General features: G+C 41.0%; 1 non-coding gene across 1 annotated transcript; it reads right to left on the minus strand.

Moving 5' to 3' along the window:
- Positions 1 to 416: 416 nt before the first annotated feature.
- LOC111814236 lies at positions 417 to 616 on the minus strand. Its single transcript, XR_002819274.1, has one exon. It is a non-coding gene; the product is annotated as a small nucleolar RNA SNORA73 family (small nucleolar RNA).
- Positions 617 to 12,144: the final 11,528 nt, after the last annotated feature.

The raw sequence follows: 12,144 nt of genomic DNA on the forward strand, positions 1-12,144 counted from the left end.
GAAAGCACTTGGGAGCCTGAGTCAGGAGGACACTGTGTGTTCAAGGCCAGCCTGAACTGCATAGGGAGACCTTGTTTAAAAAACAAAACAAAGCAAAAACACACTAAAAGTCCTCACAACTATATAGTGAATCCGTCTCTTAAAAACAAGACCAAGAGACAAATGCAGACAAACAGTATGACTGGAAAACCAACCCCAAGAGAACCACTATCACTTTACCAATCTCCCTCATTCAAGGAACTCAAGTAAAGCCAGGTCATTCACCATGAAGTCCAGTATGGTTACTCCTTCTCCTGCCTAAAAAATGTTATCTGGACTCTTCAACTTGCTAAGGAACATGATTCATCAAGAAAGAGATTAAAGCAAATGTTTCTTAAATGAAACTAAGTTATATACAGACTGTGAGATCTAGGCCTGCCTGTTTCCTGCATGTTTTATCTCCTCAGTCATTGCCTAAAGGACTCTGACAAATTGTAGGAATATGCAGGCACAGGCACGAGGCCCAGCTTCTCCAATGTTGTGGAAGGGGACTGAGTATTACAGGGCAGAGCCCTGTGCTCCCCTAGGCCACCTGGACAGAGCCTAGGAGAGTGACCTCCCAAGGTATATACATTGGACAGTTAGAGAAATTCATGCCACTTACAGATGATGGTGCTGAGAAACAATTTCACCTGATGAACAGCAATTTTTCTGGATATATTTTGGTCAAGTCCCAAAATGCAACCAAAATTTTGTTTCCAGGTCATGGAGTCATCATAGAATTTAGAGACCTAACAGGCACTGAGTGGATAGAAATGGCAAAAGCAGAGCCAGAATGTGTGTTCACCCATCCGAAATTCAAGTTAAGTATGGCCAGTCACTAACTCTTCCAAAACTATAAAGCCTTAAATTTAATTGCGGATGGAGGACCAAAATCAAACATGCATAAATTCCATTAGGAAACAAGCACCTGCTAAGAAGCAGGAAGACAAATTACAGAACAAACAACCAGGGGATGTGGAGGCTGCATTGTGTTTAGCAGTCTGTAGGAAACATGCAGGGGTGCCTTCAGGACTTGGCTTCCGGGTCTTTGCAACTACTCCTGCCCTCCCTGCCTCATAGGTATGGAGGCCACTTATGGTACTTCTTCTGAATAATATCCTTAGAATAGGCTTGTTTCTTAACTGAGGTACTAGAACTATGTAGTACAGGAATTATACGAGTAAAATTGCTCACTGTGGAAGACACCAGAGCTTACTGGTGCTGTTGCTGGTGCCTGAAAACCCTGATTTAATATCATATATTTCCAAAAGTAGAATTGCTGGATTGTTCTATTATTAATTTTTTTGAGGAAATTCTATACATTTTTCTAAAATGTTTGTGCCATCTTTTGTTCCCAGCAACAATGTGTAAGGGCTCTAATTTCCCTGAATCCATGTCAACACTTTTTATCTCTTGTCTTTTGATAATAGCCATTCAAATATGGGTGATATCTCTTGTGGTTTTGATTTGTGTTTCTCTGATGACTAATGATGTTGAACATTTAACATTCTTGCTGCTGGCCATATGTATGTCTTCTTTGGGAAAGTGTAAGTCATTGGACTATTTTTACATGCAATTTGTATTCTTGCTATGAGTTGTATGAATCCTTATGTATTTTGGATATCAGCCTCTTGTCAGATACATGATTTATAATTTTTTTTTCACTTTTAGGATGCCTTTCAATTCTGCTGACTATGTTCTTTGATGCACTAGTCCCACTTGTTGAATTTTGCTTTTGTTGCCTGTACTTTTGTTGTAACATAAAAGAAATCACATCCAAATCCAATGTCATGAAGCTTTCCATTTAGTCTTTTTCTTCTAGGAGTTTTGTAGTTTTAGGTCTTATAATTGCAGTGTTATATCTTTATAGGGGTGGATAGTGGAAAATCAAACCTCAGGGGTACTCTGTGACGGAACTACAGCTGCAGCCATTTAAAAAATTTTGAGACAGAGTCTGGCAGACTTGACCAGGTGGGACTGAACTTGTTGTCCTCCTGCCTTAGCCTCCTTAAGCACTGGGATACAGGCATTCACCCAGAACATCAGCTGTTCTAATCCATTTTGGATGAATTTTTTTTATATGATGTAAGGTGAGGATTCAACCATACCCTTTTTTTGGTGAATTTATAGTGTTTCACAGTACCATTTGTTGAAGAATATATTTCTTATTTTGAGTGGTTTTAGCATCATCAAAGACTGTGCCATATCTTTTGGATTACTGTAGCTTTGTGTTATAGTTTGAAATCAGGAAGTATGAGCTCCCCAAAGCTCTCCAAACTTGTTTTTGGCTATTCAAAGTCCATTAAAATTCTTTATGAATTTTAGAATGAAGTTCCATATATCTACAAAAAGTACCACTAGGGTTTTGATAGAAATTGTGATGAACCTGTAGGTCATTTTGATGAATGTGAACATGTAAAGATATAAGCTTCCTAGGACTTCTGAGGAGATGGTACAGCAGTAAACAGCAACAAATACAACTCTCCAAGATTTGGAATCTAGACAAGAGAAAATTATAAGTGGGAGAAGAAAAAAAGGCATTTGGGCCCTAGGATCAAGAAAGGATCTAAAGGGAAAATTAGAACCCACAGAGAAATTGGAGACAGACCATAATGTGGAAAAAGGAGGGGGCAATCTATACTTCTCTAGATCCTGGTTCATGGTATGAGACAGGAAGATTGAATCATTTCTTAGAAAATCAAGCAACTCCAGAGTACATCAGGGACAAATGCCTCAATGGAATGGAGCAGTAGATAGATGTTGTGTGCTGCAAGATTTGGTGAGTAACTCTAATCCTTATGACTGCCATATCCCCTGGAAAGATTGCTTGGTTGGATGCCACACTAGGAAGAGGCCAACTGAATCTGGGACTCAGAGCACTGCAGGTTGACTTCATCTTAAGCCTTCCTGAGTGAAACTCCCATGGTGACTGGATGAAGGACAACCATAGGAGATGTATATGGTGAGGGAGCCATGGACAGGTTGGCAAGAGACATCTAGAGTGTTATAAGATAAACAACTCAGGGTCCACTACTACAACCAGAGCCCAGTTTCAGCATGAATGTCTTATTGTTTCTAAAGTCCCAGATCTGAGACCCCAGTCTAATCCTATTGATAGTTTGCTGGGATTGTCCAGCATGGATCTTAGTTTGGACTGCCTACCTTATCCACCAACAAGAGCAGAGTCACACATTGAATTGTATACTGCCACAAAGTTGTAGATTGCAGAAGATAATCAACTACTTGCTCAAAATCACAGAGCATTTTCTTTCTTTTTTCTTGACCTTTAAATTTTTTTTGTTGGCATATTGTGATTGTTTTTGCTTTTTTATTATTGTGAACATTGTTTTAAGTTTTTTGTTTTGCTCTTTTCCCCTTCTTTCCTCCCTTCCTGTCTTCTTTACAAGTTTCCCAAGGCTTGAGTAATCTCCTTTGTCCTTCAGCCTTACTTCTCATCTCTGTTTTTTCATTTCTCTGTTTTTCCTCTTCTTTTAAATTTTTCTTCTGTTAGCATAAAATCACTTTTTTAAAAAAGGATTTATTTATTTGGTGCAGGGTCTCACCACACAGCTTGGACTTGTAGGGATCCTCCTGTCTCAGCCTCCCTAGTGCTGAGATTACGGGCATGTGCCACCATGCCTGGTTTCAGTGGCTAAAACAGTGTGGAGCCAGTGTGACATGTCATACCAGGGATCAAACCTCAGTCCTTGTGCTTGCCAGTCAGGCACTTAGACTGCTGAGCTTTCTCCCCAGCCCTAAAGTTGCTTTATTGAATGGATATTTACTATATGTAATTTTCTTATTTGTCTTAGATTTTGTTATATAACTATGTATCTTGTACCAATAGTTAAAGTGGAAAATTATTAGTTATCGCTGTCATTTTCTGTTATGTGTTTGATATTATTATTATTTATACTACTTCAGCCAAGGTGACATAACTGCAATCAATCTTCCTTATATGCCAATACCTAAATTGTCATAAACAATATTACTAGGAGTCATAAACAGTATTATAGTTAAGTACCAAAGAGCTAAGTGCTGGACTAAACAGACTGAAACCTTTCATTCCTAATCAACAGAGTCAGGACCCTGGGACAGACTCAAAGTCCAAAAGCCAGATATGCCTAGACTACATCTCTGGAAAGTAGTCATTTCCCAAAGAGGTCTAGTAATAAAATACTAGTAATAAAACTACCTATAATTTACAAGCTTTAATGCCAAAAACAAAGAAAGAAGTAGAAAATGAGGCAACACGGAAGCAAGATACAATACAATACCCCCAATCAATGCAAGGTAAATCCAAGGGGAGTTGGGGGAGAAGAAATCAAAAGCCAGAGTCAACCAATGTGGAAATAGAATTTTATCAGATCTGGAGGACAAGACAGCAGTTAGCAATCATTAAATAAAAAGGCTTCTTAAAATAGTAAGGAAGGACAAAAGAATCAACTCAACAGCAACTAGATGATGCAAAGAAGACTAACATAAGATAACTAGAATCAATGAAAAAAATCAGAAGAAAGCACAAAGGGAATAAATAATCTGTTCACAGAAGCAATAAAGAATTTTCCAAGCATGGAAAAAGAATTTGACATACAGTAAGTGAGGCATATAGAACTCTAAATAGCCATGATCAGAAAAAACTACACCAAGGCATATAATAGTCAAGAGTCCAGAAATTCAACACGAGAACAGACTATTAAAAGCTGTTAGAAAAAAGAAAGAGACCACCTAGAAAGGAAATACCATCAGAATCACAGAAGACTTCTCAACATAAATCATCAAGTGAAGGAGAGCTTTGGGTGAAGAATTTCAAACTCTAAGAGAAATTAACCTCCAACTGAGGTTGGAGTACCCCACAAAACTGTCTTTCAAAATTTATGGAAAAATAGGATTCTTTCATGACAAAGAACAACTGAAGAAACCCATGACCACCAACTAGCACTCCAAAATGTTCTGAAGGTTATTATAAAGTAGACAAGAACAACTCCAAGAATGCCAATAGACTGAGTCCATAATGTCAGACAAATAATTAAATAGAAAGGAAAGATAGGAACCAACAGGAAAATAATATGACAAGGATAAGTCAATACTTGTTGATTATAATTTTATGTGGGTGGTCTCAATTCACCAATCAAAAGAAGCAGATTGGTAAAATGGAACAAAAAAGATTCAACAATATTCTACATACAAGAAATGCACTTAACTCAGAAATTAACAGATAAAAAGTTGAAGGATAGAAAAGAGTACTCCAAGCAAGAGAAACCTGAAAAAAATCAGGGGTAGCTATTCTACTTGCAGACAAAGTGGATATCAAGCCAAGACCTATAAGAGAGACCAAGAAGATCACTACATCCTTGTGAAGGGAACAATCCAACAGGAAGAGATAACAATCATAAATATATATGTATCAAATAGTGGAGCAGTCAACTATGAAAAATAAACACTAATGAATATGAAAAATCAGATAGGCAGTAATGCAATTATAATGGGGGACCTCACCACCTTAGTCACAAATAGGTCAACTACACAAAAAAAAAATTAACAAAGAACTATCAGAGCTAAACCAAATGTATAAACAAATAGATTTAGTACATATTTACTAAGTGGTCCACTGAACAACAGAAAATACAAGCCAGACATAGACACTGAAGCCTTGAAGTTGGTGAGCAGCAACTGGTGCTGGAGGCCAGGATATCTTTTCTAATTTTCTGGCCAGTGTGCCTTCTGCACATTGCAGTCTGGGGGCTTTCTGTCATCAGGCACATATGCAAAGGTTCTCAGTTTGCTCTTTGTCTATAGCCATACCATCCTGAACGTGGCAGATCTCATCAGTGTGCTCTTCCTTCAATCCATGGTTCCGTTTCCTCTTTCTGTGACCCTCACCCTCCTCATCCCAAGTGTTCTTCCCTACTTTTTGCACTAATCCTACATCTAGACATTTGGTTTGTTAACCAACAAATTCTTTTGAATTATTATTTTTTAAAGAGCTAATGAGTTTATTTTCACATTTCACAATACAAATGAAACTGTATTTTGTTTATCATACTTCTCCTTTCAAAACTATTCTTTGATAGGAAGAGGGAGCAAGTCTTCCTTGTCCTTCATGCTGTTAGAAAAACCCAGAGTCACAGCACCATGATCTCCTGGTGAAGCAGAACAAATAATATAAAACTGATACAGAGAGGCTGCCCCTCCCCTTTATCTATCTGGTTGAGTCATTCCTGACTGAGTGGGCACCATCATGGGCCAAGCCACAGGTCACATTATTGGAGGCCCAGACGTCATGGGCATGTGGCCTCCTATGGGTGGCCTCATTCCAGGAGCAGGTCCCACTTGGTATCATCTCAGGAGGGGGGGTGGGTCCATCATTGGCATCATGAAAGGGCCTTGCATATGGGGTGCTGGCATACCAGGGCAAGGAGGACCCGGGAGATTGGGTGGAGGTAGGATCATAGCCCCTGCTGGGAGAGGAGCGGAGAACAGAGTAGGAGGTATCTTGTTGAAATGCAGCCATTGTTTTGTCAATCAGGCTCTGAACTTGCACTTCCACCCATTTCTGGTAGTAGTCCTTCACATTCTCTTGATGTTTCCTACCACTGCAGTGTGCCTTTCTCACAGACAGAGAGTCATGGGTGAGGTATGTGTCACAATAGTCACAATGAAACTTAGGCTTGTTGCTCTACAGGCCGTTGGCAGCTCTGTCATGCCTTTTTTGGATTATCGAAGCCAGACAAGTCACTGTTTTTTGTTTGTCTACTCTGCTGTGGATTGAATTCAGGGCTTCATCATGCTACCCAAATTTACTATCTTTGATCTATATATACTCCCATTTTGTTTGTGTTGTGACTTGTAACTAAAACAGCCTCCAAAAAAATGCTTGACATGTGCCTGACACTCCCTAATGAAAGGTGCTTTTTGAGAACATATGGCTCTAGGAGGCTTAGGCCTTGAGATTCTAGTCAGTCTAACTTGCTTGCTGAGAGGAAGACCAGCAAAATCCTAGCCCCATTACATGTGGTATAATTGAACAATACAGTGAATACTTAAATTTTAAAACATTTATCACAAAGACACATTGCAACTAATTCCCCTCAAAATACTCATCCTAACTTTGAAGATACTTATTCCATTATTCTTGGCACCCCTGAAGCAGTTCTGGAATTCTTCTTTTGGGAGTGTCTTTAGTCATCTTATGGCTACCTTGATGTGACGAACTGATTTTAAAAAATCCACTTTTCATAGTCATTTTGGCTAACCTTAAATTGCATGGCACTAGACTCAGAATAAGGTAGATGAATACACACGTTTTTAAAAGCCTGCCTTTCAATTGGATGGTACTTGGCAACAACATTCACTGCATTTTTTATCACACCTTTAAAAGAGATTCACAAAAGAGGGTTTCCAGGATGCTTCAGAAAGTGGCAAGAACAATGGGATAAGTGTGTTCAAAGCAAGGCAGGGTATTTTGAGGGGTATAATTGGCAATGTGTCTTTTACTGTAATATCCAAATATTCTAAAACTTTAAAAATTTACTCTCTTTTTGATCAGCCCTTATGTGGAGGATGTAAGCAAAAAGTATGAGCAGACTCACCATAAAGCTCCAGGAAGTACCCAGATTTGCACAGGGCATGGAGGAAACACTAAACCTAGAGCTTACTTTGAAGCTAAGTGAATAGTCTGTTGTAACCAGCTAATTTTAAGTATGTGTCACTGAGAAACTAGTAATCAGGAGGGGAGGTAGAGGTGAAAAAAAGGACAAAAATTGTTCTCCAACTAGAAGAACAATTGTGCTGGAGATTGAACCTAGCAGGGTTTTGCACATCTAAGCAAGTGCTCTCTCTGCCAATGAGCTACTTCCCTAGCCACCAGTAAGAGAACTGGTGGAAATCTGGACTAGAAGAGGCTCAGAGTTGGATATCAGAAGCAATCTGGGCTCTGTAAGATCAGTCGCAAGCCCTCCAGAGCACTTCTGTCCTGATGAGGACCTCTAGCTCCTGGCCTTGACTATTGCCCACCTGACAGCATCTGGCTGAGCTCAAGGAAGGCCCAGTGCAGTCCTGACTTTACAGAAAGGCCTAGATACCCTATTGCTATTCCCTAGACTTATTACTCAAAGTGTGCTTAGCAGCCAGGCAGTGTGCATATAAGCTGGAGTTTCTTTTTAATCAGAATATAAGTTTTAACAAGAATCTCAGTTGATTTTCATCACATTGGAATTAATATACTGTTTAGAGGAACTTTGGGGTTTTATTGTGTAAACTGCCTTGGTTTGCTCTTTGTGACTATTTCCTCACAGGCTAAGAGGGAGCCAGCCAGCCTCATCTGTGCATGTAGTAGGGTGGATGGCCCTTTGGAGGGGGATTATTATGGTTTAGATCTAAAACCTCATGTATTTGGAGGATGATTGGATTATGGGGACACTGTAGGTGGCTTATGTTGAGAAGGGGGCATGGAGGACCACCAGGATGACTCACTTTGAAAGACCATTTGTCTCCATTTTGGCTAAATCTGGCCCTAATTCCATGTATTGATATGTACAGAGCCAGCTAGGATAATACTCTAGCCCCTCAACTGGCTTTAAGCAATGCAAATAGATCTAACTTCAAAGGTCAAATACACCTTTGAAGCAATGGAGCAGGTCTGTATTGTCCTACCTATAGTTCTGTTATGGTTTTTGTCTAGTTGTCCCCACAAAGCCTCATGCAGTCATGGGGCAAGTTTCTAGAGTTTCTGATTAATTCATGATCCAATACTGGGATTATAAGTGTGAGTGCTACCCCCAACCTGGGGCAGACAGCCTGAATGCAATATAAAGGAGGGAAAGAGGCTTACTCTCCTCTGCTGCTACTCCCTTTTCATTCTTGCTGTTTTTCTCCACCAGGAACTGTTGCCATCTTCCATATGTCACTCTGCCTTGGAGCCAGCCAAGTATGGACTGAAATTTCCACAAACTGTGAGCTAAATAATATAATCCTTAATTTTGAGTGTCAGGCATTTTGTCCCAGCAACTAGAGAAAAGTAACAGAGACAGAATTTGGTTCCAGGAGTGGGGTTGTTGTTGTGACTATTCCTGATCATGTGGTTCAAGAGCCTTTAAGAATGGCTTCTGGGAAGAGATAGGAAAGGCTTAACGATATCCCCTGAAAGAAAGCACTGGAATGCCTTCAGTGGTTTTGTATCAGAGATTCCAGTCAGAGCTCAGAAGACCAGAAGGCTGATAGAAACTCCTGTTGGTAAAGACCAGTCTTGGGAAGTTTCTGCTGTGAAGAAGGACTGCGCTGGCTGTTGGACTCCAGATTATGTATATTATGATTCAGCAGAGGTTTTCTCTGCATTTTGCTCATGTCCAGAGACTTTGCCTGAAAATGAGATTAAGGATGGAAGACTGATTAATCTGGCAAAAGAAATTTCAAGGAAAGTCAAATGTTGAAGCAGTGACGCAGATATTATTGTGGGCTTTTAGCCAGATTTATGTTAAAAATAAAAAACAAGGGCTGGCCAGATAGCTCAGCAGAATAAAGTGCTTGCTTATGCAAAGTGCAGTGGCCAGGGCTCAATCCCCAGAATACCATGCTGGCCCCACCCCAGGGCAACACTGATACTGTGATTGAGACTGGGTGTGGTGGTGCACACCTGTAATCCCAGCACTTGGGAGACTGAAAACAGGAGAATCACTGAGTCCAATCTTGCTGAGAAGGAACAGGAAAATAGAAAAGATGCTCTAAGAGCATCACAAGAAGTAGCAAATCTCTACACTTTGCATCCTCAAAACTGCAAAAGTGAAAGACTTTGCTTTGAGGAGAAAGCTGCAGAGCACCTTGTTCTAGAATGGTGGCAGCAGCCACATCAGGTTCTAGAACAGTGGCTTCATAGAGAATTTATTCCTCCTAATCAGGTTCAGAATGCTCAGCAATCCGGGCACTCAACCAAGAAAGAAGAAAACCTGGCTACTTTTTCAGCTGGCAGCAGAACTTGGTATCACCTATGTGGTACTGGTTTTGGGTACATGCAGAATGCAAGAGTTTTGAGGTTAAGATGGCTTCCATCTAGATTTCAGAAGGCCTTGAAGGCCAGAAAGTGTGCCTTGAGAGGGCAATGTGTGCAGCTGTGAATGTGAAGCAAAAGGTGCTGTGAAGATCCCAGAATTTTGCGGAACCAGGGATTAAACTCAGATCCTTGTGCTTGCCAGGGAAGCACTTATTCCACTGAGACATCTCCCCAGCTAGATCCCAGAATTTTGGAGAAACCAGGAATGTGGATAGGAACTTGTGAGGAGGGCACAAAGCAGGCATAATAGAGAAGCCATGGGAGCTACAACCACCAGAAGCTCTGTAGGGGTGGAGCTGTGTAAAGGCTGATGGAGCTTGCAATTTATCACAGATTGCTTCAGATGTTCCACATGAAACTACAAGACTTAATATTTGCCCTGCTGGATTTTAGACTTGCTTTGGTCTCAATGCTTTATATCTCCTTGTTTGTGCCTTTTGGAATGACAGTGTTGTATTTGCATAATTGAATGTTGGAAGTATTTAACTTCTCACTTGTACAGTATTCACGGCTAAGAGTTTGCCTTAGATCTCAGAGGAGACTTGGGACTTGGACTTTTTGAAATGCTGAAACTGTTAGGATTTTGGCAACTCTTAGAGATGGACTAAAATGTTTTTTGCATAAAGGGATGTTCATGAGTCTTTGTGGGGGGAAGGGATTCCAGGGGCAGAATGTTATGGTTTGTGTCTAGATGTCCCCCCAAAGCCTCACACAATCATGGGGCAGGTTTCAAGAGTTTGTGATTAATTCATGATCCAATACTGGGATTATGGGTGTGAGTGCTACCCCCACTCTGGGGCAGACAGCCTGAATGCAATAGAAAGGAGGGAAGGAGGCTTGCTCTCCTCTGCTGCTCCTCCCCTTTATCCCTTGCTGTTTTGCTGTTTTCTTCCATCATGAACTGTTGCCGTCTGCCATTTGTCACTCTGCCTTGGAACCAGCTGAATATAGACTGCAACTTCCACAAACTGTGAGCTAAATAACATAATCCTTAATTTGGGGTGTCAGGTATTTTGTCCCAGAAACTAGAGAAAAGTAGCTGAGGCAAGTTTCCTACTACTGAGTGTCAGCTAGGCTGAGAGACACCACACTGTTGGCTGGGACTTGGCCTTGTGAGAGTCTGTGGCACCCCAGGATAGAAAGACATCAACTGACCAGAAACATGAGATACTTTCTCAAACTGTTATGCAGATTCATCTCCAAATTATATTATGCAGATTAGAGGATACTTGTTATAGAAATCCAGTACTCTTTATGCCTACCTCTCTGCATATTGCAGAGGTGATTTCAGGCCTCCTACTAGCACAGCTCACAGCACTCATGTACATTTCACTACTCTCACAGTCACTCAACCCAGAGTGACTTCCTTCTTCACAAATTAATGAAACCCAGGTTCATCCCTGGGTCTGGGCTTTCATTCCTGTTATCCACTGTTTTGACTAGACTTAAGATGCCCTTGGCTGCCCTCAACTCTAAGTATGTCTTTGTGTCTTTATTTTCACTGTGAGTTGCACTGGAAGTGGTAGATTAGAATTTACTTACCAGAACTGCAGAAACTTTTCCCTGGGATTGCAAGTATAAACTCCCCAGACTGGAATGAAGACCAGAACAGGCTCTATATAGGTTGCATCGGATCTGAGGAACTGAGTCAGTAGGGACTTGAACCTATCTCTCTCCTTCCAAGATACCATGAGTTAAACAGCTTTTCTCCACCAGACCCATCCCCCATGCTGCTTCTGTCTGGGACCAGGAGTAAAACTTCTAAAACCTGAGCCCAAGCAAACCTCTGCTTTAAGATGCAGGTGCCAGGTATTTTGTCCCAGTGAGGAGGAAAGTTACTAAGACAGGGAGCACTGACACTGGCACCAGGATGAGATTGGGACTGAGAAGGATGGGGGAGGAGAGGGGACCCAAGGTCCCAGGAGCTAGAACCATGGGTCAGCCTCCCGGCACTCACCCTCACCCCATGTAGACAGTCACTGGGGCTCAGGTTGGACTCAGTCCCACCAGGCCTCCAGAGCTTTTTCAAAGACCCCTTGTCACACAGGGGCCTTATATTTTACCTCTTAATCAGG

Source organism: Octodon degus, unplaced genomic scaffold, assembly GCF_000260255.1.
Source record: "Octodon degus isolate 3935 unplaced genomic scaffold, OctDeg1.0 scaffold00008, whole genome shotgun sequence".
NCBI classification, from domain to species: domain Eukaryota; kingdom Metazoa; phylum Chordata; class Mammalia; order Rodentia; family Octodontidae; genus Octodon; species Octodon degus.